Source organism: Taeniopygia guttata, chromosome 11, assembly GCF_048771995.1.
Source record: "Taeniopygia guttata chromosome 11, bTaeGut7.mat, whole genome shotgun sequence".
In the NCBI taxonomy this organism is placed as follows: Eukaryota; Metazoa; Chordata; class Aves; order Passeriformes; family Estrildidae; genus Taeniopygia; species Taeniopygia guttata.
This window is the reverse complement of record NC_133036.1, coordinates 20,700,682-20,728,452: the sequence shown is the minus strand read 5'-3', so window position 1 is coordinate 20,728,452 and position 27,771 is coordinate 20,700,682. Positions and strand designations below refer to the sequence as shown.

At 42.2% G+C, this 27,771-nt stretch overlaps 1 protein-coding gene across 9 annotated transcripts in view; it reads right to left on the bottom strand.

Moving 5' to 3' along the window:
• The window catches only part of CDH11 (cadherin 11), an 89,896-nt gene that overhangs the window by 37,511 nt on the left and 24,614 nt on the right, over window positions 1–27,771 (bottom strand). For 5 of the 9 annotated variants that reach the window (XM_072934436.1, XM_072934437.1, XM_041718508.2 and 2 more), the window contains one exon: window positions 11,142–11,262. The gene's annotated coding sequence lies outside the window, so the exon portion shown is untranslated. Of the gene's footprint in view, window positions 1–116; window positions 281–1,439; window positions 1,605–11,141; window positions 11,263–27,771 lie in introns of all 9 variants that reach the window. The other 4 variants (XM_030282705.4, XM_072934440.1, XM_072934441.1 and 1 more) reach the window with 2 other exon arrangements.

Here is a 27,771-nt window from a genome sequence, read left to right as displayed (position 1 = left end):
TTCACATTACAGGCCCTGGAACATTTATCTTTATAAAACTCAACAAGTTAGGGAATTACTGAGAGTTCCCTTTACAAATAGATTTGCTAAAAAGAGAAAGGTGAGAGCTAAATTACCAATCAAAAGCCTTCTCTTTTCCCCAGCTTTCTTGGAGCTGCAGAAGGAAGAGCTCAGATCCTTTAGCCATGCCTGTGGAAGGTTCTTCTTTTGATAGCTTGCTTAACTATTCCAGTTTAGTGCAGATTTCTTCCATAAAGAGCATAAAAGCCCTTTGAGATTTCTGAATGAAAAATTGAATCAATAATTAATTTTTGCCTAGGCAGAGATTGTCTGTGAGGAGACCAATTTTGGCTCAAAAGTATGAGATAACAACCTCAGAATATTCAAACACATTCCTAAAGCAGCCTCAGTGGCACTAATAAAGGAGACCATCACTGTTTAAATACCTAATGGAGGCTACAGCTGGAAAGACCAAATCTTCACACTTCTGTTATTATTTTTGACCTATTAAATCACAAGATTGTAATTAAAACAATGCTTGCATGAGTCTTTTTCTGAGATGTCTTGCTGTAATTAGTCACCATAGAGTATTTCCACTTAAGCTAAAAAACCCCAAGTACACGAACACAAATGAAACACCACCTTCATTAAAACAACTTGCTTTTGGCTTTCTGATCTGCTCTAAGCACAAATCAGAGGAATTATATGGACTTTTAGGGTTCATAGGCTGTAAGGACAAAGGCATAATTCCCTACTTTTAATTGCAAACCCCAAAATCCAGCAACAGGTGGTAGGATGATGCAATGAAATGCTAAGCATACAAATAAATACAATAATAGCACAAAAAAAGACAGACTGGTGTCAGCTTGCAATTAAAATTTGTTTTTTATTCAACTGATCCACTAAAAAAAAGGGGCAAATGATTCAGCATATTTTTCATAAGAATAACTCATTTTGAGTTAAACCTGTTCATCACATCTCTCTAACTGATCACATGAACCACAAACACATCCTAGACCTGGCTTGGCACTATTTCTGACCTGTAATTACAGATGATGGTGGCAAAACATTTCATTTCTGTTCCTGTGACAGAACCAGTAGCAACAACAGATTTAAGGTAGTGCCTTGCTTTAGCTGGAATGATGTTTGGTGTCATTGTTATCATGCAGAAGATGCAAATTTTAAATATCCGAACTGATATTTCACAGAGCTTGTCGTGGAAAATTGGCCCAAAATGGGCGTTTTAAAAATTGGATTAGTGATATTCATAGCTGAATCTATGAATCAACTTTATTAGATGCATTTTGGAAATGCATTAGGGATTTTGAGGCTATAAATACCTTTTGTTACCATTACTCTGGCGTCAAGAGCAAGCCTTGGCCTTAAGAGTACAATCCCCAGGTCTGGCGGGGTGTATCTGCAGGTCCTAGAACACCAACCTTGTTTCTGCATCTTGCACCAGCAATGTCTCCTTTAACCAACAGGAGACTATGAAAGCACTGGAGTGGGAATGAGCCTGTGTCCAGTCAGGTAAAGCTTCAGCTTCCACATCAATAACAACTTTCTCATTAATGAAAATCCCTGAAGTGCCCTTAAAAATGAATCTGGGGAAAAGAAAGAGGAAAACCGAACATTTCGTAGGAGTGCTGGATTGAGAACAGTTTAATTTTTTGATGAAATGACCTTAATATGAGGCAAGTAGAAGGTAAAAAATTACATTTATAGAAGTGAAACAAATCCAAAAACCTATTATTTAAAAAATGCCATGCATGTACAAATATACACATAAAAATACTAGAAGCTCCATTCACCAGAACAGCATTTTTTTTCCTCCACATTACACATGCCCTTACATTCAGCATATTTTCTACCAAAATGTGCTTTTCAAAATGTTGCCAGAGTATATCACTATTTCAATGCAACCAATTTCTTTTGAAGTCTCCCATAACAGTAATTAAATAAATTCCTGTTGGAGTAATTATGGGGTTTTTTTTTCTGGAAAAGGAACTGTTAGGTTAAAGAGAGATGAGAGAGTCTGTCACCAAACATAAGCTTTCTAGAAACATTGGTGCTTGCTACATTTATTGGAAGAAGGATGGAATACTTTAAAACTTTGGACCATTTTTAGCTGTTTTAAAAGGAAATGTCAACTTTCCAGCTGAAATAAGCACCAAGCTAAAATGACTGCTGACAGTCCTGGGAGTGCAGAGAGAAAAAAAAATTGAAGTTGTGTCAATAGAAAGCTTTTAAATTCTATGTATTAAGCCCAAGAGGGCTGGTGAGAACTGGAAGGCCAATTGCAGTGTTAAAGCAAGTGGATGGTGAACAAGATGAAGGGGCTGGAGAGCCCAGGACCAATGATCCAGTGGAGGGCACAAAATGGAACAGTCCATAAATCCATCGTATTGGAGCCCTTGGAGACTGGGCTGCGGCAGTTGGGGAGGTTCTGTGTGTGGCCATCCGTCAGCTCCAATGCCTCCCTCTCTGCTCTGGGAATTTGATCAGCCCTGATAGAGGAAAACGAGGCTTTCACAGCTCCACAGAGTTTCCAAATGTGTAACTTTATGTTCCAGCTGTACTTTGGCTTTGGCTCCAAGTCAGGCTAAAATTGCTAGGTATAGCATATTGAGCATCTCATGAGTTTTTGGGTTTTTTTTTTCCCAGAATAAAAGTTCTTTTACCTTTGCTAGGGATTCCCTTTTATTTGTGGGGATTTGGTATTCATCTGATAAGCAGCACTGATTTCAGAACAAACTTAGCTAACCCTCACCTTGTTCTCTGGCTTCTGGTGCTTGTTAGTATTGTTCACATTGCAAAGAACATGGAGATTTCCATTTAAAGCTTTTCTTTTAATTCCTTGGCTCTGTTTTTCTTTATGGGTGATACTGAAATGCCCATCCTGCTTTTCCTTTAAATATCCCTGGTATATGAGATAATATTGCATAAGAATAACCCACGTGGATCAGTATCTGAATTGCTTTATGGAGCCTTTACCATATCCAACCCAAGGACAGTGACACAGTGCTTGTCTGCAAGCTAAACTTCTGTTTTCTCAATGCTTTGAAGACACAAAGACAGTGTTTTCAACTTAAACACTCACAAGGGTGAGCAAAAGGATAATAAGAAATAGCTTCCTGGAAATCCAGTGGTCAGAGGAAATAAAGCACCAGACAGGCACCAGCTGGAGAAACTGACTCTGGGGATTCATCCAAGAACGGGGAACATCTTTCTGAGCAGACAGACATATTTCTTGTTCCAATGGATGGCTGACAGGGTAAACATTGCTATAAAAAACTTAACCTTTTTTTTTTTTTTTTTAACTCTTTGTGTGAATTTTGTGAACCCCTTCTGGCTTAAGCTTCCACAAGTGAGTTTAGAGTCAGACCCAAGGAATGGCAGATCCTTCCTTATTATAAGCAGGAAGAATAATTATTAGGGTCATACACAAACACTTGTATTATGTTTGTAAACACTGCTCTAACTAAACCAAATGAATGATGGTGTAAGAATGACATTGCCAATAGGAATATTTACTAAATGCTTATTTAATAACTGGGCTTAAATAAATAGTGTGAAGCATTATTTTCCACATGTTAATGTGAACTTTTAAAATTTTCAGCCCCTTGTAAGCCTTTAGGACAGTGTCACTCTCACTTGTGACATGCCCAAGCTGGAGTGAGCTGCCAGCACAGGCAGCAGGACCCAGCTGGACTCTTAGGCAGCATCAACACCACTTTTGGCCTGCCCAGGCTTTGGGTTTGGTTAATTTATTTGGCTGTAAGAAGTTATCTAACGACCAAAGGGTCATTGCCTGTTTTGCTTGGGTTTTTTGCTTCACTCAGGCTGGCTCCGTGCTGTAACACAGTGGGATTATGTGTATGTTTGAAATGAAAGGGTAAAAATTACAATGCACTGGTCCATACACAGTGAACTACCTGTGCAGCCAGAAGACAGCAAAGGAGGAGAGAGGCGATCTGGAAATTGGAGAATAGCGGGGCTGGAAACTGCTTCCCAAGCCTCAGCTGTGGAACCACTGCAGTCTGGGAGCTGCACAAAGCTCAGAGACAGCACAGGGAGCAGAGGGTGCTGTTCAACACACAGAAAATCACCTTTCACAGCAACACAGGCTGCCATGTGCCCTACAGAGCCAAGGAAAAAGTGCAGCCTTAGAAGCAGGTTTGCAAATTTAACAGTGACTAGAAAAATAACATGTTATAAAGAGAAAAATGGCTCTGGGTCCAGGGAGAAGGATCCATCCCTGAGTTCTCTGCAATAAGGTGCCACCCCCATCTTGCCTCAAGACCTTTGCCTGAGGAAGCAGATGGTTCCTTTCCATCAGGAAAAGTCAGGGACTGGGAAGCTCCTGTGCACCACTTTTAATTGTACATAACCTGTATAAGGGCTCAGTGTGGCAGAACTGATAATTCTCTGGTTAGACTCTTTAGAATTTAGGCCAACAGAACATTCTTGGTTTTTAATTTCTGTCCTTTTGGGTTAGATGAGCTCAACAAGTTGCAGCAGATTAAACTGGTGGAGACTTCAAGGACCCTGGACTGAGACCTGGATGTAGCTCCACAACTGGTCAGAAGCAAAGCTCTCATCTGGACAAAGGGCAGTGTGTCAGCCCTGTGTGAGCTGTGCAGAGGAAACAGAGGGAGCAGCACGTGGGGAGCAGAAGTAACCTGGATAACCCTAACCCAGCAGAGCACCAGCCCCTGCTTAGGAGAGTGGTTTTGACAGCTGTTAAAAAGTCATTGCCATTCTATTCTTTGCTAGTAAGTTTTCCCACTTAAACAATTAATTATCTCTGTATTTGTTAAATATGTTAAATATTTGTTAAATCAAATTACTACAGACCTACAAGGAGAAAAGTGGTCATTCTATTTGTTGAATACACAATTTTGGTGTCATTCTGCTGATGCTGGGAGCAGGAGAGGGGTGATAACCAGTGAGTCAGTGGCTTTACTGGGAGAGAGCACTGCACAGTCTTTGTTGAGGTGTCCTTGGGGTGAGCCTGTTCCTGGGATGGGGCTGTTCCCTCCTGGGCCTCACACAGGGCAGAGGGGGACAGGAGACACAGGACAGCAGAGCGGTGAAGGCTGCAGCTGGCTCCCAGCCTTGGGATGAACAGCTCATTAGTGAGTGCTAAATGTTTGTGTGAGCACGTTTCCTGGAATAAATAGGGAATATCTTCTACCCAGCGCGCTGCAACTCACACATGCTGCAAGCAGCAAGAAAGTATGAGAATAGCTTCAATGCAGCCCTGGTTCACAAAACATAGCTGATGGCAGGAACCCGAGCCAGGACGGCCAGGAGGCCTCTCACAGTGGCCAGGCTGTGCAGCTTATGTAATCGGCTTTTCTGCTTTGGGGGGAGAGATGGGAGAGTTGGAGGCCAAATGGCCAAGTTCTCCTGTAAAAGAAGGGATAAATCTGCAAAAGTACAGGGGGCCAGACCCTGTGACCATGAATATTCAGTATTTTAGGTTGTTGTTTCTAAAAGATCGTGTTCAAAAACAGAACCAGAAAATACCCTTCAGTGTCAGTCCTGCTTTTGATTCCAAATGTAATGTTGGCTCAGACTTCCCCTTTCCTGGCCTCTCCCATTATCCCATTGAATCCATTAGGAGGCTGTGGCTACTGGCCAAAAGAAACGGGTAATGCATCCCAGAGCTCATATTCTTTGAAATATCTTCTGAGAGCATCAATATAATGCAACTCAGATTATAGCATTAAGGTCTGAGTCTATTTGCTTGCCACACATACCAGAATGATACAGAAAATTTGAGCCATGGAACCCTGAGGAAATTGGGGAAAATATGCGCTCCCATCTAGAGGGAGGCTTTAGGACTTTGTTGCACCAAGTCAGAGAACAAGTTAAATCATGTTTAAGAACAGCCTCAAGAAAGAGAGAAATCACACATGATGCTACATAGGTAGCTGCAGCAGACCTGAAAGAATTGCCATGAAATCACAAACATTTTGGCTTTGGCACACTGAATTTAGCAAATTTAGCCTTGTCTAGAGGAGTTACTACCTTAGATAAGAAAAAAATAGGATCAAGTCCTGACTCCACTCTCATTTTGTCCCTCCGGACTGTGACCAGCAATGAGAGGGTTACTTTTTTGCTTTAAAGTATCTGTTTATTGTGTTGTATTCTCTGTGATGTTATGCCATTCTCTTTGATATTATGTTTATTACTACGTATTCAATGATTATCAAATGGGTGATTTCTATCCCAAAAAATCCACATTATTCTCCTGCAGTAATTACAAGTATTGCTTTTATAGTCCAGAAACCAGACAGCTTTTTCCTGTAAAGGAACAGGAGACTTCACCTAAAACCTTGGAACAAACCTTCATTTATGAGATAGGGGAGTCATTTTCATTCCACTACATGAATTCACTGCGCTGCCACAGGCCAGTCATAATCTGTTATTGTTTCCCTACAACCTTGTACTATTAATTTTTCTTTTTAATGAACTGTCCAGTCTAGTTTAGCTGTGGAAGCTATGATGGAGCTGCAATAGAAATGGTTTATGTCATGCCTTTGTCAAAAAGCTTTCCCCTACAGCACCAGAATGAAATTGAAAAGCGATTTTAAAATAAAAGTAACTGAGTGGTTGCAAATGCAGGTTGTCAGGAATGGAGAGGGAAAAACCTTTGCATTACATTAGATTTTAGCAATCGCTACTCGTGTGTCTTTATTAGTGTTTACACAGATGAGGAAAGCCACAGAAACTGCATCTGCTGCATGGTTATATCAGCAAGTGTTCCTGCAAGATACATTTTTAGGAAGTTTTTCCTCAACTGTGACTAACAATGTAGTAATTGGCTGGGTTAAACGCATCAAAATAATTAAATACACTAAATTTTGATTTATTTTATGGCATACAGAATATGTCCATTTTTGAGCCATTTTTGTCAATTTTTGAGCAAACTAACATCTGAGCAGAATTCAAATCATTTTTATTGCATATGAAACCTTGAAAGGTTGAGTGTACGGCCATCTTTTCATATGTAATATATATGTGAAACGCAAACTATTTAGTTTTCTCTTGGGTTCATTTTTCTAGCCCTGGCTATGTGTATTTTTTCTTGGAGACACTATAGTAGAAATTTTAAATATGCTATTATTCTCCTCCTCACCATCACTATTAAAACACAAAGTGAGTAACTATATATATATATACACATAGATATAAATGTATATAGGCATACATGTGTGTGCATATATACACACTGTATATTTATGTATTTATTGTTAAAGCTGACAACAGTTCTATCCACACATTCCCATTAAAATTGTTTCAGAAAGACTCTGATTTAGCTTTTAATTCTCACTTTTCACCTTTGAAACAACTGCGGAACTTTTGCCAGTTCATTTTATCAGAGCACAATGTCCAAGTATTTGAGGTTATTTTGACCCAGAAATGATTGGCGCTCTGGGGAGTTTTTCAGTCAATGGATCAATCTTTTAATGCCCTTTCTCCTCTGCTGGCCAATCTCTACAGCCTGTGCAGTGCAAATTCCTTAGGGAATCTCATCCTGCCAGGGGGATTTCAGGAGTTTCCAGTTCCTTAGCCCAGCCAGGCTGCTCCAGATCCTGCTCCAGAGCTGCATGCACCCTGCAGCCCAGGCATGGCTGGGATTCCCCAGATAGCTGGAAAATGCAGGGATGAGTCTCTGATGACTCAACTGTTTCAGGATTCAACCAGGAACAAACTTTTTGCCATGAAAAGCTGAATTTCAGCTCGGGTACATGTTCATTGTTTTCAAAAACAAATCACTCGTTTCATCACTCTTCTACATTGAAGATAATTTTCTATTAAAAAGCAGATAGGAAAACCTTAAATGTCCATGTTAGTAAGTACTGAGATCACAAGAGACAGGACAGTGTCAATGTATTTCCCCACCTGATGTCTTTGAAGCACTTGTAATTTCTAACAAAATAATCATCCTTCTTTGGTATCTGTTTGACCAGAGTATGTCTTATAATTATCCTAACAATGTTTCCAAAGTTCTTTCAGCTCAAGCAAGGTCTTGAAGAGAACCAAAAAGGCAGAAGTAATAAATTCAGACTCCATCTCCTTGCACAGACTATATGAAATGACACTTACTCTTAACAGTTCTCTCTTAGACATTTCCTTAAGAGCCACCTGGAGATTCCCTGTACTTTGGAGTGTCATCCTACTAAAATCAAAGCTTTTGCCCTCACATGTGAGTCTATTTCATTTAGAATACTAATATCCATCCTGAAATACATGTAATGAGCTAATCCTGCAGGTACATTGAGTGTCTGTTCTGTGGGCTCACACTGAGAATTCAAAATTCAGGTTTTAAAAACCTACACAAGTGGATATTTGTAGAGAAGCAAAGTGAAGATGTGAGACAGGATAAATCAGGCAGCTGGAGGGGGAACACTCTGCTCTGATTTATAGGCCAGGTTCAACATTCATGACAGGGATTCCAAGTGCAAATTAAATTTCTTTCCACATGCCATCTGTGCAAAAACAAAACTATAGAGGAATTTCATTCCAATACCTGCTCTGTGCATCAGGAACGCCCTGGTTTTCCTATTCTGGTCTTTCTACATAAGAATGAAATATTACACTTGAAAGAGGCAAAGTATGCATTATACAGCACTAATTTATATATTCAGGAAGTGAACTTCAGTTTCTCATCTCATCTGATAAACTCATCACAGCCTGCCAGGATCTGAGGGGGCTGCAGGGAGTGTGGAGAGGGGCTCTGCACCAGGAGCTGCAGTGCCAGGGGCAAGGGCAGGGGCTTCACTCTGACAGAGGAGAAATTCAGTCAGGTGTTGGGCAGGAATTGTTCCCTGTGAGGGTGGGCAGTCCCTGGCACAGGTGCCCAGAGCAGCTGTGGCTGCCCCTGGATCCCTGGCAGTGTCCCAGGCCAGGTTGGACACTGGGGCTGGAGCAGCCTGGGACAGTGGGAGGTGTCCCTGCCATGGCAGGGGTGGCACTGGGCGGGCTTTTAGGTCCCTTCCAACCCATTCTGGGAGTCCCTGATTTTATGAGTCTATGAGAGTATTCTTTTTTGGTGTCCTGAGGACCCTTTATTCATGTAGGATGCTTTACAGAATAATATAATCATAGGGAAGTGTATCTGTTATGCTTACCCTCAGTCTCTCTTGAAATTCAGTATAGAAAATCCAAGCAGCACAGGAGGAAAATGCCCAGTCAGGATATTTCCAGTTCCTGTATCTCCCTGGTCACCTTCTGTAGTGACTGAGCCAAGGCTGTGTCACAGCCCCCAGCAGCTCAGCAGGGCCTTGCTGTCTGCCCCACTGCTCTTTGTTCCATGAACTATAGTTAAACATGAATATTTTACCTCCTCAACTCTTGTCATTATCCAGATACTGTAACAGGAAATTTGCATTCCTGAATAAGCACAGCTGGAAGTAATTTAAGAAAGATCCTTCAAAAGAAGGGAAGAGAATTTGGGAAGCATATGGAGTCACAGGTTTACATGATAATCAACAAAAGCAGCTCTTGTTCCTCCTCTTTTGTAGGGAGACACTTCACACTCCAAGCAGAGGGAACATCCCACAGTCTCTCTGCAGGAAGCTTTCTTTCACAAATTATTTGCTTTAACTCTGAAATGCAAAGAAGTCTATGAAGAAAAAAAAGGCTGCACTTTGTCAGATAAAACTGCAGTAGGGACCCAGTTAAAATTCACTTATCTCACACACAAGTGAGAGTGATGGGCTGTTTTCCCTTAAGCTTATTCCTCACAGTCGTTTAATTTCTAAAAATTTAGTCCATTTAGAAGTAGCTCTGAAGTCAAGAACAAATGGAGTAGAAAGGGGCCTGAACTAAACCATGAACTGAGATATTAGAAAATGCCAAAAGAGGGAAAACAGTGGTGAGAAAATTCATGTAACTGTGCATGGAACAGAGACATGCAGAAGTAATTTCAGATATTTTTCTCTATGTCTTCTTGATACTCAGGAATGAATTTGAAACCTAGTCAGGAAGTCTTCAAACCAAACCCTCTTTAGAATCATTCTGTTGAGAAACTGGATCTGAACAAGAGCTGAGCACTGTCTGCAAAATGCAGCTTTTGTGTTCAGACAGGACTAGAATCTGCCTCTGCAGTTGCTCAGGAGTTAATTCAACTCAGTGCTGCAGGTGTCACCCAGCCTGGCTGCAGCAGTCCTCTCTCCTGAGGACTGCACACACACACATCCCATAGAGCTGCTCACAAGGATGTTGAAGTGTTGGTCCATTTGGCTGCCAGAAATAAGATAATTGTCATTTAAGGACATTTTCACAGAATTGAAGCATCTGTCAAGCAGGACCTGAGTGAATTGAATGTAGAAACTGTGAATGAGTCAGCAAGACAAAGAGCTTTAAAATCCTGGCATGGCAGTTTTTTATCCCACAAAATTCAGGTGGGCTTGTGCCTTTGATTCTGTAAAAATGATAGTGTTTAGATATTTATTATCTATTGCACCTAATCTGTTTCCGTGTTAAACTTAGAAAAACAATGAACACTCCCGTAAGTGAGGAATTCTCACCTCTGTGGAATCACAGCAACAGCACAACTGAAAGTCACAGGGAATTTGAAAAATTAAAGGCATCAGAGCAGCAGATCCGACTATTTTTATGTCTAGAGTTTCCCATACTCTGTCCTTCCACACTTACCACCTTCTCTGAAGCCTAAGGGTCACCATGAAGTTCCCTTCCCAACCCAAGTCTGAGCAGTTATACTGAGCTCAATATATCGGAGAAAGAGTCCAAATGTGGAGTTAATTACTCACTAAAACAAGGAAAGTATGAACCTGTTTGAGTGATCACTTCCAGCTGTAAACCTAAATATCAGAAATATTCTTACATTCATGCTCTTCGGTGCTCCACTGCTGTGAATTTTCAAGTGATACTTTGATGTTTAAAACAAGAAATTCAAGAAAAAGGATTCAAAACATGTCCCTCATCAAACTGTGCTGTACAGAGGTAGAAGGATGGCCTGTGTTCTGGTTAAACTCTCTGAGGGATCAGTGCCTGCAGAAATGTTCCCTATATTGCACAAACATTGTAGACACTACAGAAGCAATGCCCCAGCCATGGATCCCTGACATCCCTCAGGAGATCACAGGGTTGGATGCAGGACTTACCTTCACCCACTGGAAACCTGCTGCAGTTGATGTACCATATTCCACACATCTGAAATGCCACTTCAGGAGCTGTGACACCTGTCAGCCCTCTGCTGCCACTCAGCCACTACTTCAGCTCTGGCTGCAAAGAAGGAAAAAGGACATTTGAAATCCAATCCATTGGTGGGACCAGAAAAAAATGAAACTGAAGCCTGGCCTATAGACTACCATTGCAGCCTAAAGACAAGAAATGAAATACTACTTATAATTAATAAATAGCCTTTACCTAGAATCACAGAAGGCCAGGTTTGGAAAGGACCTTAAAGATAAACCAGTGCCACCCCTGCCATGGGTAGGGACACCTCCCACCATCCCAGCCCCGTCCAACCTGGAATATTTAAGACTCACTTTTGCTACAGTGTTCCCATAACTAAAATGCTTGAGGCCATATCAAAATTCTTTCACATCTCTTTTGTGTTATCTATGGAAAAAATCTGTTCTGGCAACATTATCCAAGACAAGACACACTGCAGTGAAAAAAGAACAGCTGCAGATGCCATTAACCAGCAAGATGTGCTTTGAACATTTCAAAGTGCTCTAAAGGCATATTAGAAAATTAGTGGGTTTATCATTATGATGGAAAAGGGAGAAGATTATTTTAGGAGGTGGAACTGCCACTACAGTAGTGAAAAATATGTAAGAGAAAACATCTGAAGCAAAAAAACCCCCAAACAAACAAACAAAAAACCCAAACAAACAAAAAAACCCACCAACTAACCAACCAAAAAAAAAAAAAAAACAAATCCAAAAAAACCTCAAACAAGTAAGAGGTGCCTCTGCCTCTAAGAAGTTCATCTACAGCTGTTTCAGTGGTTACAATTCTTTCACAAATGGGACAGGAAGTTGAATCAATCTGGACAAAGAGAGCAGAAATAAAAAGAAACCTGCTGAGTCATTTCTCATGGCAAATCTTGAATTTAAATTGGAAAATTAGGGATGGTCCCAATTTCCCAGAGCAGTCATCCTCACACCTCATCATTTCATACCTCATCATCCCAGGTGTTTCTGACAATGTCCCTACACAAGTAAAATATAGATAAAATATAATTAATGTGACTGAATGCAAAGGAAATAGTCAGTGTGATCTGTTGTTACCTACTGGTGCAGGCACTGCATTCCTGAGGTTCATTTGACACCTTGATAGACAATTAAACAGCCCTAACTGAATTCTAACTAGGACTAAGATCCATTCCAGCCAAGGAAACCAGGCTAGATTCCCTAGTACCTCCAAATTTATTAACTGAAAATTTCTAGAAATAATTATTTAATAAAAAAATAGCCTCTGTAATTTGGGCTGACAGATCCAAGTCAGTAATTTTCTGTAGTGTTTAACTGTTGAAGATACCTAATCTATATCAATGCTTCATTTTATACCTACTTATCACCCCTGTTAAACCAACTGAGTTTCAATTGCAAAAAACCCAGTTCAGCAGCACAGGTTGAATTCCAGAGTTCCCAGTACAAGTGTTGAAAAGGAAACAGGCATTGACTGGCTATCTTGTATTCAGTATTGCACATATTTCACTCTTGCTCCATCAAAGGAAGAAACAAATTCATGTGCCTTCTGTGGCTCCTCAAGATGGCAAATACATTGAGTCCTTTTTAAAAATTTGGGATACACATGCCGTATAAGCACATTCCTAGACAGTGGATTTTGCTAAACTTAAGCTCTGTGGAGTGATGATTTGTGTGATGACTGAGCCACTAATATAAAAGCACTTGGTTGGTAAAAGTACTCCACACATTCATGCTATGAAGTACCTATGGCACTTTGAAATATATTCATTTTGCAAATATTTTTTTTATAAAGGACCCTTTTGAACTAATTTACAATTCATATGAATGGCTGAAACGGAATAAACTCCTTCATTTTGGGAATTTGTTCAATAACTTTACAGAAAACAACATCTTTATGAATGACTTTGCACCTCAGGACTCCTTTACGCCTGAGACATTTGAATTTTCTTGGATAAGGACTTCGCAAAATATCCTCTTAAATATCCCTACCATCCAATTTTTTAAGGTCTTCTTTTGTTTTTAAAAGCCTCAGAGATTTGGCAACAGACACTGCCAGTCCCCACCTGACCTGCAGCTCCATTAACTTCTCCCTGTGCATCTACCTGGCCCAGCAAAGGGATCAATCATGGGACACAGAGTGGGCTGGGCCGGAAGTGTCTTGAAGAATAATAGATAATAAATAACAAATAATCATTTCACTGCCAATTACAGCCTCTATTCTGCAGTTACACTGCATTGCAACAAATATCAGGGGTTACAAACTGATACTTTTTGTAGCATTAACCATTGCTAGAAGTAAATATCAAGCAAGGAGAAACTTCCAGATGTCAATTTTCATTAAAAACATGGTTTGAAACTATTTCCATCCTTGTGACTGTGGACAGAACAGTTTAGCTGAGTAATTTATATTTAGGTGTCAAATACTATTTATTTCTTATTACCATTTCATTTATCAGATGCCTATTACTTACTGTATAGCATTTTTATCTCTTCCTATTTTCTCTGCAGCCAAATATGCCTTCAGGAGTTCTAATAACTTTATAACGCTTACAAAAGGGTGAAAAGCCAAGCCCCCCCGACTGCTGCATTTAAAGAAGGCTTTTTCAAAATCCAATTACAATTACAAGAAAATTAATTTTTTTTTTTTTAATCTATTAAACAGTTCCAAGGCTTCAAACAGTTTTGCCACAGTGGCTCTTTAAACCACACGGCCTAACAAGACTTTTTGGGGCAAAAGAAGCTGTGGCTTCAGGGCTGGTTGATGCAAAGTGACAAGTGGAGCAGTTTGGGAATGGGCTGGGAGAGGGGCAGGAGCCGCGGCCCATTGTCACTATGGAAATGATTGCACAATGCCTGATGTGAGACGGGCCGGGGCAGCAGCTGAATCCGGCATTGTCCTCGCACGATAAAAAGATTTGGGAGTCTGAAAAGCAGAGGAACGGAATCTCACAGCTTCTTAGAGTCCCCTCTGAAAGGGCCATTGTAACATCGTCATAAATCCTGGGCTCCCCAGGCACTTGACAACTAAAGCAGTGGACAATAGAATTCTTGTGCTGGACAAAACACTCCTTGTCTGCCAAAGGGTTTATCTGCTTCGTTTACAAATGTCTTTCATTGTACCCAAATAATTCCCTATTAGAAAAACGATTAGGAACAGCACTAAATAAATATTCACAGCTTTGTGGGCCGTTTGGCAAAGTGAATAAACCAATACAATAGAGGTGCACGCAAAATATGAGATTTATGCTGAGGAAAACCAAAACAACCCCAAACCTCTGTTTATTTTCATTTTCCCTTTTCCTGATGTACTGCAAACACATTTGTCCCTCTAAACACCCAGGTACATTACTCTAATCAAATGAGATTAAAAATATTAGAAATCCACAAGGATCCCAAATTGGGGAAAAAAATATATCCACTGTGCCCCTAAAATTAAATATTTCCAGAAGTGCAGTTCCAGAAATAAACTTGAGAGCACATCTGAGAGTTTAATGAAACAGACAAATTGCTCACAATCATAAAAGGATTTAAACTGTGGATTTCTAAAAACATATGTTTAGGTCCCACTTACTGAGAAATCCAAAAGCATCAGGGATTGATGGTTTTGGATCAGGAAATGAAATGGTGCCAGATTTTTGCAACTCTTTTCAAGCCCAGTGAAAATTCTGGTAAATATCACAGAAATTACTGAAAGAGACTAAAATATTCCATATATATGACACTTCAAAAAGCATTTCTAACACAGTCAGAACTCCATTGCCTCAGGTTTTCACATAAATGGTTATTTGATTACAATTTACTGGAGAAGTGCCTATGGAAACACAACTGACACCACACACAATGATTAAAGAAAAGCCCTAATAATCTAAATTATTGCTCAAGCAAAGAGTGCTGATCGTATTCAAAGTGCCAGAGACATCTGCATGGCTGAATTAAAACCTGGAGAAGTCAAAACTGCTTGACTGAATTATTGACCATAAACTACTTGAAATCCAATACAGGAACAAGGTTTTTACATAGCCCAGGCCAATGGACTGAGTGGCTGAAGGGCTTTTCCCCCCCCTGTGATTAATTATTATAAGACCACAAAGAATGCAAGTATTCATAACTTATGAATCAGATTACTCATATTAAATATTCAGAATTAAATAGTCAATAAACAACAACAATTGTAAAAAAAAAAAAAATTATGCAGGTTTGAGCTCACAGTCATACAGATTTAGGAATATGTGAGCTTTCCATGGTTCTATCATGAATTTGCAGTCTGGCCCTGCCACATGTCGCTTGACCTTGGAGCCATTGCTGAAAGTGAGCAAAGGCACACTATAAAACATCTCACCTCTGAAAAATGCACTAATCCCTATAAAACTCAGAGGAAAGAGGCTGGAACTCAGAGCTCCCACATGCCAGCTGAGGATCTCTGCTGTTTGGGTGCAGAGCTTCCTGGTTTCTTCTCTCATGTCTCTCGTCACTGAATAATTATCTGTTCTAAAGATGTAGGTATAAGTTCTGTCTTAAAATAAAGTTTAAACTTGACTTCCCCAATGCTGGTTTTTTTGGTGTTTGCTGCTCTGTGCTATGCACTGCCCCAACTCTCCTTTCCCCTGAAGCTGGATCATCTGTAAAAATATAATTTGCATGAATTTATTATGATAATTTCTGCAATTTGCATTTTGAAGGAACACAGCTTCAACAAAATCTGCTTCCTGTCAGCTCTCTGAGTTTTATTCTAGGCCCTACTACACCCCACAGCACCACACCATATTTTTATGTAGAGTCATCTCTGTTTAGGTATAAAAAAAAATGGGTCTGGAGAACTGGGATCTGGGGGCCTTGACCAGGGTGAGCGTCCTTGGCTGTGTAACAATTGCTCCTGTGCTAGTCATTATCTTAGCAACTAAATAAGCTCATGCTTGGAATCACCTTGCAGGAGAAACTGTTTTCCCCTCTGATTGCAGGCAGCTGAGCCAAGCAATGGGAATCCACGGTCAGCAAACAACAGAGCAGGCCAGGATAATTCAGGTGGGAAGAGGCTCTGGAGACACCTGGTCCAACTGCACCACTGAAAGCAGCTCCAAAATCAAAGTTCATTTAGGTTGTTAAGGCTGTCACTTAATGTCCACAGCTGACACCAGCAGCATGACCAAGGTCTCTGTGTGGACATGGAAATGTAAAGGTTCCCCATCTTGTGCTGAACAATGGTCAGGTGCAAAGGTATGGAACAAAGCAAAGGGCAAGAACTGCAGCAGAAGGGACAGAAGAGCAATTTGGATAATCTGCCTTCCCCCCGCACACCTAGGGACAGGTCTGTTGGCAGGGCGGGGTAAATAACTCTGATTTCAGAGCTGGGGCCGGTTTCCCTGGCCTGTGCTCACTCCTGAGCAGCAGGGCAGGAGCACACACTGTCCCTGAGCACCTGAGGTCACTTTGCTGCCTTCTGCTCCCGAGGCAGGGCAGTGTCAATGCCTGTGTCCATACACAGGGCTCAGTCCCGGAGGAGCTGTTCTCAACCCAAGAAGCCTGACATAAAATGAGGATCAGAACCAGAATTTCACTCAAAAAGTTGTACAGTCCTGTACCTTTGTCCAGAAGGAAAGCACCTCCCAGTTGAGGGGGATGCCTTGTGCAGGCCACAGGAGAAATGGACAAAATGCAAGAGCTGCAGAGGTTTCACACAAGCAAGGTTCTGTTCTAAGCAGGTTAACAGCCTGTTTCGCTTTCTTATGAACTATTCTGACTTTTTACTCTGTCCAAATATTTCCTCTGGTGCTCCCATCCCTTGTGGACTCACACTGCTCTGGCACAGGCAGGGAGCCAGGAGAGCAGAGCAGCTCTGCCAAACCCACCACCCCACCACCCAGCTGGGAGAGCACAAACCAGGCAGAAAGGAAGCTCGGGAGCAGAGTAGCTGTGTGCTCTCATGAGAAACAAAACCACATCTCAGTGCTTTGCAGAATGTTAACAGTGTGCAGACTAAAGCCCAAATCTCACCCCTCTGAGGCCAAATTACCCACTAGGACAGAAAAGGTTCATATGGGCTCACAAGGAATAAATTAACCTCCCTCCAAAAGCCTTCTGCAAATCACATGAGTGCCCAGTCCTGTGCTCACCCATACAATATGACTTTATCAGCTTTTTCTTGCTTTTGGGTCACAAGGGCCTGGAGGCAAAGGATGGGCCCTGGAGCGTAAAGTCTGTATTAATTATCCTCATGCTGCTGCAGTCCTGTCCTACCCAGGTACCAGGAATACAAGTGGATTGGGAGACCTGCAGGCAGGTGTGTTCTGTCATTTTAAATATAATAAATCAAGCCCTCTGTTTCAATGTTTCCAACTTCCTTGAGCTTTCTCTAAAATCTAAATTTGGAAGCATTTTGGATCCACAGCAAGCAGCTAGAGACTTTTTGTGCATTCACACTTATATAGATGTCTATGCATGTAAATAAATATGAATTAAAAACTATGCAAATTTTTCATGCTTAAATAAATATTTCTGTGTACCACACTCTATATAATTCAAACTACCTATATGTGGGAAAAGCACTTCATTTTTACCCTAAAAACTTGACTTTTTATTTTCGTTGTCTAACAGATTATCTCAAACCTTTGTTCTTGAGCCGCTACCAGTAAAAGGCTCCTATATATTCTCTCTTGGAAAAGCAAATTCTACATGCAGAGCATACCAAATCAGTTCCTGCCAGTGCAGCAGGCACACAGAGCTGCTCTGAAGCCTTCTGAGTCACACTGGAGCTCAGCTTCCACTGGCAGCAGATGTCAGACACCAAGGATTAGGAGCTTGTCAGCACTGAAAGATTTTTATGGCAAATTTGCCCTAGAGTTTTGGGTTTTTTTTCTGGTTTGTGTCCTCCCCTTGCCTTTTGCCTATTCTTTGGTGCTTTTCTTCCACTAAACATGAAAGACCAGATCCTTCCTCTAGAGCAAATCCATAGCAGAGGCTGTCTTCACTAGCATTTGGTGCTCTATTTATATTATCTTTCAGGAGGCTGTTCTCTATTTCTTTCCTCTGGCTTTCTTCTGCTCTCTTTTATCGATCTCTTCTAGTGACCTGAAAAGAAAACCTAAAAATTGAGAGCCACTGAAGTATATGCTGAATGCCCCCATTAGTCAAGCTGTAGGGGACACTCAGCACAGAAAATAAATTCAACTAACCTTTGGAAAAATCTTTATATAAATGTTCTACAAAATCATCCTGCTGGTTCCAGGTCCACTGGAGACACCCAAGGAAGAATAATTCTGAGACATCAGAGATACCATAAAGGAGAATATCTCAGAGTCTTCCAAGAGACTCAAGAGAGACAGAATTCTTTGGTCTCAGGGACATTTCCCCCTACCTTCTTCCTTTTATTAATAAATTTTAAAAAAAGAGGAGTTGTTCAAAGCCACCCCAGAGATCTGATGTTTTGGAATTTCTGTGAGCCTCATTCAGCTCACTGAATATCTCTGTCAGCCCAGGAAGATTCATTATTCATTCTGGGGACCCTATTGCAAACCCTGCAATGACTCTTCAAACATTTGTAAGGCTTTTAAAAAAGTTTCATTCAGTCTGATTTCTGAACCAAATATATCCCTTTGCTTATTCCTATTCCATTCTCCTCCCAGACTCCCAGAGGTCACAGCTTGTCTAGATCTAGGGAGGGTGGCAGGAAGGGAAAATGGATTGTAAATTCATTTTAGGTCACGCAGAAGCCATTCTGTCTCTGTCCCTCCTCACTGTCTTTTCCTCATTTCCTTTTGTCTTTCCTCAAAGGACATTACACACTTGGCTTCTCAATCAAAGACAAGGCAATGTCAAGCACATTAATTTGTCCATAAAGCAGTCTTTAAATGTTGGCAAAAGAAAGCCTAAAGAAGTGAGACAGACAAGATAAACATTACTGATTCAAAAAGGAAAACAACCCCAAATCCTCTTAAACTGGTAATTTCAGTTTTCAGAACTGAACAGTACTGAGCAACTGATACTTTGATACTGTCACAATAGAATATATTTGTGTATATATAATATACACACACACATTTTTATGTATATTATATATATGTATACTATATATATATACATATATATATACATATATGTATATAATTTTAAAGAAATATCTATTAAAACCAGAGCTAAATATCAGGAACTAAGACCGTGGGAGATGAGAAAGGACTAGGAGCATTCCTTGATGCCTGCTGTGCAGTTCCTACTCACAACTTAGTAGAGTTTTGCAGAATTTCAGCAATATTTAGAGCAAGGATGACATGATTTTCCACCACCTATCATGTCATTACAATACACTAATATTTTTTTATGGAGTTACTTTGTTATTTGCTAACCTGCCTTCCAGTCTGTTCTTGGAGCTGTAACTTGAGCACATATCTGTATTTCAGCTGCAGCAGATAATGAAGTGTTCATAACACCAAAGTTCACTGCCAAAATGTACCAGAATAGTTAACAATAATAATATTTAGCATTTGTCTGCTCTTCATTATGCTGCCCAAAGAGCACCAAGGCTTTAATTTTCTGTGGTGTAATTATAACAAGCTACAAGCAAGTGCATTAGGAGGTTTCTTCCAAATGATGGTTGTGAAGTAGAAACACACACAACCGAACAATAACAGAGCAAGTGCTCTGCATATTCCTGAGAAAATGGACAATTAGGGAAAAATTCCTGCTGGTATCTGTCAGTGATATTGCCTGGTGGAGATAGTCCTAGGTGCTGTAGGCAGTTCTTTAAACAACAATAAATGAGCTCCAGGATACCCCTGGCAATCATCTGGTAAATTTATATTCAACCAACAAGAGGATATATTAGGGGAAATAAAAGGATCGTATAGAAAAAAAACAAACCAAACCAAAACCGAAACAAAAAGAACAGAAAACACTAACAGAGCAATAAACCCTTGCTGATTGAAAGCTGAGAACCTGTCTCCACTATTTCACCAGATTTCAGAAGCACACCTACTCCCTGAGTTTCAGTGGCTTTTTTTTGGGACTGAGCAAGGAGTGCCCAGTGTCAACAACCCTAGAGAAAAAGGAAGATTGCATGGAAATAACCTCACTGGGAGCTGGGAAGGGGCTCAGCCTGGAGCAAAGGAGGCTCAGGGGGCCCTTCTGGCTCTGCACAGCTCCTGCCAGGAGGGGACAGCCGGGGGGTCGGGCTGTGCTCCAGGGAACAGGGACAGGAGGAGAGGGAACGGCCCCAGGCTGGGCCAGGGCAGGCTCAGGGTGGGCAGCAGCAGGAATTTCCCCATGGAAAGGGGGCTCAGCCCTTGGCAGGGGCTGCCCAGGGAGGTTTGGGGTGCCCATCCCTGGAGGTGTCCCAGGAAGGGCTGCAGGTGGCACTCAGAGCTCTGGGCTGGGGACAGGGTGGGCATCGGGCACAGCTGGGACTCCATGGGCTGGGAGGGCTTTTCCAGCCTAAATAATTTTATGATTCCATGATTCTAATTACTAATAAAAGACAAAGATAACTTTATAATAAAAAGGGGAGTCACTTTACCAGCTCTGCAGAAATGTGACTCTCCCCAAAAGCACAGAAAAGCCAATTTGCCAAGAGCTTGTCTAAAATAGATAAGTCCAATAATTTTCATACAGCAGTAACATTTTTCTTTCTCAACTGAATTGGACAAGGGTGGAAGAATGTTCCAGGCCATAACTGAAGCCTTCTGGGTGGCCTTGGGCAGTTTTGCTGGGAGTGTCTACATTGTGCATTGCTGGCAGATGTGAGCTGTTCCTGCCCGAGCTGCAGGCTGAGCTGGAGCTGAATAAATGCATTTAGCACAGCACAGTGTGCCCAGCCCAGGGGTGCTGGGCTGAGGGGCAGGGCTGGCGATCCGAGCTGTTCATGCAGCCCTGGCAGGGGACGAGCCCCGTGGTGCGGCTGGGCTGGGCTGGGCCGGGCTGGGCTGGGCTGGGCTGAGGTGCAGGGCTGGGCTGAGGTGCAGGGCTGGGCTGGGCTGGGCTGGGCTGGGCTGGGCTGGGCTGGGCTGGGCTGGGCTGGGCTGAGGTGCAGGGCTGGGCTGGGCTGGGCTGGGCTGGGCTGGGCTGGGCTGGGCTGGGCCGGGCTGGGCTGGGCTGGGCTGAGGTGCAGGGCTGGGCTGGGCTGGGCTGGGCTGGGCTGGGCTGAGGTGCAGGGCTGGGCTGAGGTGCAGGGCTGGGCTGGGCTGGGCTGGGCTGGGCTGGGCTGTGCTGGGCTGGGCCGGGCTGGGCTTTGGGCTGGGCTGGGCTGGGCTGGGCCGGGCTGGGCTTTGGGCTGGGCTGGGCTGGGCAGGGCTGGGCTGGGCTGAGGTGCAGGGCTGGGCTGGGCTGGGCCGGGCTGGGCTGGGCTGGGCTGGGCTGGGCTGGGCTGGGCTGAGGTGCAGGGCTGGGCTGGGCTGGGCTGGGCTGGGCTGGGCTGGGCCGGGCTGGGCCAGGCTGGGCCGGGCTGGGCCAGGCTGGGCTGAGGTGCAGGGCCGGGCTGGGCTGAGGTGCAGGGCCGGGCTGGGCTGAGGTGCAGGGCCGGGCTGGGCTGGGCTGGGCTGGGCTGGGCTGGGCAGGGCTGGGCAGGGCTGGGCTGGGCTGGGCCGGGCTGGGCCGGGCTGGGCCAGGCTGGGCCGGGCTGGGCTGGGCTGAGGTGCAGGGCCGGGCCGGGCTGGGCTGGGCTGAGGTGCAGGGCTGGGCTGGGCTGGGCCGGGCTGGGCCGGGCTGGGCCGGGCTGGGCCGGGCTGGGCCGGGCTGGGCTGAGGTGCCACCTGCCAGCAGCAGCTTCGGCAACACCGGCTCTGCTCCTCGGCTGCAGGAGCTGCAGACAGCAATTAACGCCTGGATCTGGGAACGGCCAGGAAGGCGAGGCAATTTACTCTCACAACCAATGCTGAGATGCTCTAAACCCAGAATGAGATGGCCATATGATTATTTCGTCAGGGAGCCAACCTTTTTCCATATGTGTGCTATGGAACTGAGCCAAACTGAGGTTGTCTGCACACTTAATGTTCAATTTGGTGAGCTCTCCACTTGGAGAACATAAATACACACTCGTGTCTGTGCTATCAGGTTCGAGTTTGTGAGACTTATGAGTACTTGACAGCTCAACATGGCTAAACAAACCTGTTATTTTGTTTTCAGATAGTGTCAACCTGAGTTATAGGGAAACAAGCCCCCTAAGGAGTTTACCTGAGCGTAACAACTCTCAGCTGGACAACTCAGCTTCAACACCTCACTGGTTCTGCAGTCACAGAAATGATAATTACACTGCAGCCCTTTCTAAAAGACAGCATTCTGCATGCTAAATTATGGCTTCACAAAATTCATTTGAGAGGTTTCAAACAGCAATAAGCTTTCCCAATCCCTTTCAAAAAAAAGAAATCTAATTATTCATTCTGTCAATCTCATGCAAGATGTTCATTGTTTTTACATAATTGTTTTCTTATTACTGTAATGGTAGTGCCCAGAGAAAAAGAGAGCATGAGGAAAAAAAAACCACAGAAAGTCCCTAAATGTTGGCTTTTTCCTTTTTATAGTTTGCATTTTATTCAAAGGCTGGGTCTATGTTCTTATCTTTCAGGGCACAGAAACTGCCCCAGCCACATTGGAGAAAACAAACTTCGCCAGTCCCCCACTGGTGGGGACTGTGAAGTCAAGACAGTATAATTTTATGAGTAATTACATAAATTACCTTCCAAAATACTTTGTGAAGAAATATCTTGTGGTGTTGAGAAACACCCACTGCTATAACTCAAAAGGCCAAGGTTTCAAGGTTTAAAGCACTGCACATCCACAAATCCAGTACAATAGACTCAGACAAAAATGACCGAAAGTCGCAACTTGCAGAGCAAGATCTGGTATTTCACTGGAGAAAGAAATCTGGATGAGTACCCAAGGCACAGTCACACACTGCTCTTCCTTCTCTATGTGATAATCCACAATTTTACCCAGCTGGCCTGGGGCAGTCTCTGAGATAGAAAAACCTGCAGTGCTGGACTTATGGACACAGATGTTCCCAAGTGCCTTAGGAAGAGGGAGGAAAATGCACATTATCAGGAAGGTGAAGCACAGGCAGCTGGAAGTTGAGCTGTGGAGCCGCTTTCTCCCTTCTGGTTGCTTTGTGCCCTAGAGATTTGCAGGACTGGAGTTACTTCAGTACAGCACAGGAATATTTCAATTAATTAATAATAATAATTGGAGGACAGAACATTTACAGGGAAGAAGAAAAGCGATCCAAGGCATCAAAGATTTTTTTTTTTTTTTGAGCACAAATTCTATTGGACGTTTAATGCTTTGTACAATTAAAGCATTTTGACTTGGAAAAAACTTGAGCTCCTGTACATTTGGAGATCTTCCCCCATATCAGCAAACTCAAACCCTTTAGTTAAGTAGTAATAAACCCACATCTGCAATGAAAGTTAAATACAACTATTCAGCACTGTTCAGCAAATGTAATTTATTTTAATTGTCAAAACCAGAGCCAGCACTGGATTAATGCTCTTCAGAGAAAACCTTCCCAGCTACCCAAGCTCCTGTGTGTACAGATCTCCCTGAAGATACTTTGGGACATCCTCAGCTTGGAGCCACCACATCTCACCCTCCCTGAATTTCCCCATCTACCACTTTTAGGAACAACCTGTGGGCTCTGCCATGGCACAGCAGGGGCTGAAAAGGACCCCAGGTATCCCAAACTCAGCTCTGAGCAGAACAGAGCAACTCACCACACAGAGAGACAAGTTTAGCTGTCTTGAGGAATTAAAAAAAAAAAAAAAGGATCCTTAAAAATGAAGCCAGCAGTGTTGGAAGAGCCAGCAGGCTCCCATGTCAGCCATATGCCTTCATATGTCTGTTCTGGGGGAGTGTTACAGCTCCTGCTGTTCCATTCTTCACTTTTTAAAGGAAATGTTACAAGGCCACAAGGACTTACAAACATTTTTTGACATTTCTTCTGGGTCAGCCTTAGGAGGCCTGCAAGAATTTAAACATATGGCAGTATTTAGCTGCGTGAGGGAATGGGTTGTTTTGGAGAAAAGCAGTATTTAGTTGCAAAACAGTTTAATCCACCATAAAGGTTTTAAATTTTTTGGCCCAAATCCAAACCTTTTCTCATTATAGTTTTCACATTATATTTTTAAAGCAACAGCAGCTTACCCACTGAGCTGGTATTGAAAAATACTGAGATACTTCACACTGTTTTCTACTGTCTTCTACACAAATAATATCTTGATCTGGCAATGCAGATCATACAGATTTGATATGTGTTTAGATTTAAAGAGGGGAAGAAAAAAAGAGAGAATTTGAGCACTGAAATGAAGGTTATTGACCACACTTAAAGGACATGGAACCTTTGCATTTTGAACCACATGATGAAATTAACTGGGTTTTCAGTGGCAGTACTTATGAATTTGCAAGGCAGAAAAATGGGATTTGCAAGGCTTTGTCTTGTTTTTCATCTACCATTGCTGTCAGTCAGTTGCTAGTGAAGACACAGCGGCTTCCTGGCTGACACTCGTTAAGTCTTGCTGGTAAAAGAAATATGTTTCACATCAGCAGCTGAGCTGAGGTTTGTCTTAAATAATGTAAAAAGGGCAGCACAATATTAAACTTTCTCAAAACTGCACTGGGAACACACCTGACCCAGCTGCAGGGCAGGGAAGGACGAAGGCAAGGTGCAGTCTCTTTTTCCTTCGCTGCTGATTTCCTGCAACATGAAGCTCAAGGAGGGCAGGTTTAGAGCAGATATGAGATAGAAATTCTCCCCTTTCTCCCTGGCAGGGTGGGCAGGCCCTGGCACAGGTGCCCAGAGCAGCTGTGGCTGCCCCTGGATCCCTGGCAGTGCCCAAGGCCAGGCTGGACACTGGGGCTGGAGCAGCCTGGGACAGGGGAAGGTGTCCCTGCCATGCAGGGGTGGGATGGGATGGGCTTTATGATTCCAGCCCAACTCATTCTGGGATTCTGTGGTTGCAGCTCACACCCAGTGTCCCTGCCACTCTTTTCCCTTCCACAATCTTGTCTGTTAATTATATAGCACAATATTTAAAATGAGCACTTTGAGCAGCTGAAATGGAAGACCTTGCATGTGAAACAAGCATGCAAGAGCCACTCTCTGTTTATTTTTTTCCCCCAAGACATAGAGGACATGTGGTGCTTAAAATGGAGAGTGGATCCAGAAATTATGCTCTCATAAAATGTTCTGTTAATTAATATCTACTCTAACACATGAACTAACATGAACAAGGAGGAGACAAACACCTCTGGTTTTGAACAACATTTTGAAGCCTCAGAAGGAACCCAAGACTACTTTGCTGGAAACATTTATAAGAAATTCATATAAGGATGACTGAGACAGATACAGAAATTTTATAGGAATTATGAGAGAACAGCAAAAATATCTAATTTTAACAAGTAAATTGCACAAATTAATAAAACCTCTGGATAAAAGTTCAAAAGAGAGAGGCAGCACTTCCTTGGGCGTTCATCAGCTGGCAGCAGGCAGGGTCTGGATGCATCACCTGTGCTGTCAGTCTGATGACGTGAAGTTCCTTATAGGTCTTATTTTAACTTAATTATAGGCTGGAAAATAATCAAACATTCTGAAATTTGAAATGAGTAAGAGGACAAACTTCTGTCATTACAGACTTGTGTGGACATAAAAATGATGTGCATAAAACTTCAAGAGCAAGTTACTTTTATCCAACTTTCATAGTCTCAACCAAACTGTCGTCCAAATTTGGTTAGAGAGGTCACTGTCAAAAATGCTGGAGATTGTGCACCCCTTAAGAAACAGAGCACATCCCATCTTCTAAAGCTGTGCAAAAAAAAAGTTTTTCTAATCTTGTTAAAATTAAGTTGGCATTTCCTGAAAGTTACCCACTTACATTTAACCTTTATCCAAAATTACCTTTTATTCTAAACTCTTCAATAATAAAATGCATGAGGCATTAAGGGAAGGTAAAGGCTGAATTTCAGAATCTAGTTAGCAGCAGTGATCACAACCAGGAAAATGAAAGTTACTCTGAGGAAGTTCCAGTAACTCCAGAGGAAACAAAATCAAAAACGCACGTATTTTTGGCCACCACATAACAAATATTAAAACTTAGAAGAGATTTGTACTTAAAAGCTGAATTGGAGAATCACGAAAGGTCCTGACTAAAGAATGGTATGAAGAATCCGGTGACCTTGGTGGAAATAACTGGAAAGTATTAATTAAATGCTCACCAGATTAGGTAAATAAAAATTAGAAAGCAAAAACAGTCTAAGGCTGCAGTGCTCAACCTTGCAGCTGAATTCCAAGCTTAAGAATTTGTGAGCCAGGTCGATCAAAAGATGTTTCAGCAACACAGGAAAAATAATAAACCAATGAATAAAAGGGACTGTATGACTCATTCAGATGTCAGGGAGAAAATGGCATCAGAGACCTGAAAGCATCATCTTGCAACAAATAAAGAAAAGGTTAAAAATAAGTTTCATGCATTAAAAAATCATCAGGAAGGCTTAACTGCAAACTTTCTAATGCCTTTAATGGCAAGGGTGGACAGCTTTAATTAAAAGCTGGCAATCATGAGAAATTTTTTACAATGAATTTTTTCTACAAGCACTTGTTGTTAAATCGATGTTTTCTCAGCTTCATGACAGAAGGCAAGACCCCGAAGTCCATTTTCATATTGGGGTGAGGGAAATAAGGTAACCATTATAAGTGCCCCAGTGTGATGGAAAAAAGGCTTGTTAGATTCTTGAGACCATTGACATTTTTTAAGTAGGAAAAAAAGAGATTGATTAATTTCTGGATCTGGAGACAACATAAACAAATGTAAAAGTAACTGTGAGCATGGAACAGCAAGGCTGAGTGGGAGACCCTGCAGGAGAGGCAGTTTCTGGTGGGATGCTGAGGGTTTTCTCACAGTGATGAACATGATGGTGGTCCTGGTTGAGCTTCATAATCTTAAAGGACTTTTCCAAACTTAATGATTCTGTGATTTTATGACTAAAAGCAGAACCATGGATTTCACTGCTCTGCCTTAGAGAGATGAGCAGCTGTGCCTTGGGCTCCTGGACACCCGTTCAGCCATTATCCGTGATGAGAACCTCACTCCAACCCCCTGAGAGCAAAGTTTGTCTCTATTTAGCTACTTGCCCCAAGTAATTAATTCTTTTTCCTTGATAAGAAAATGAAAGTAGTCTGATACACCCATGAGCCATTATAAAAGCTATGCAAATATTGCCAAAGCACTATAAATATTCATTTCAGATTAAAATATTTTGATCAAATTCACACACTTTCAGGTCCTATATCTGCAATGCTTCCCTGAATCCAGGTTATCAAGTGCATTTGTTAAAAGAGCATATTTTTTGTAACTATTCACAGCAGCCTTTCAAGTAGTCATTGCTAATATACTGTCAGGATCCAAAATCCAAGATTTACACATCCATTTAGGAAACTGAAGGTTATCACACATCACTTGTATAGCACGTCAACCCGGTTCAAAATGTACCAAACAGCCCACAAAAAAAACCCCAAATAAACACAATTCCACCAACAATGCATGCCAGTGACCTTGTGCAAATAGTCAAGTGAGGTGAGAAAAGTTTATCACATACACGAGTCTTC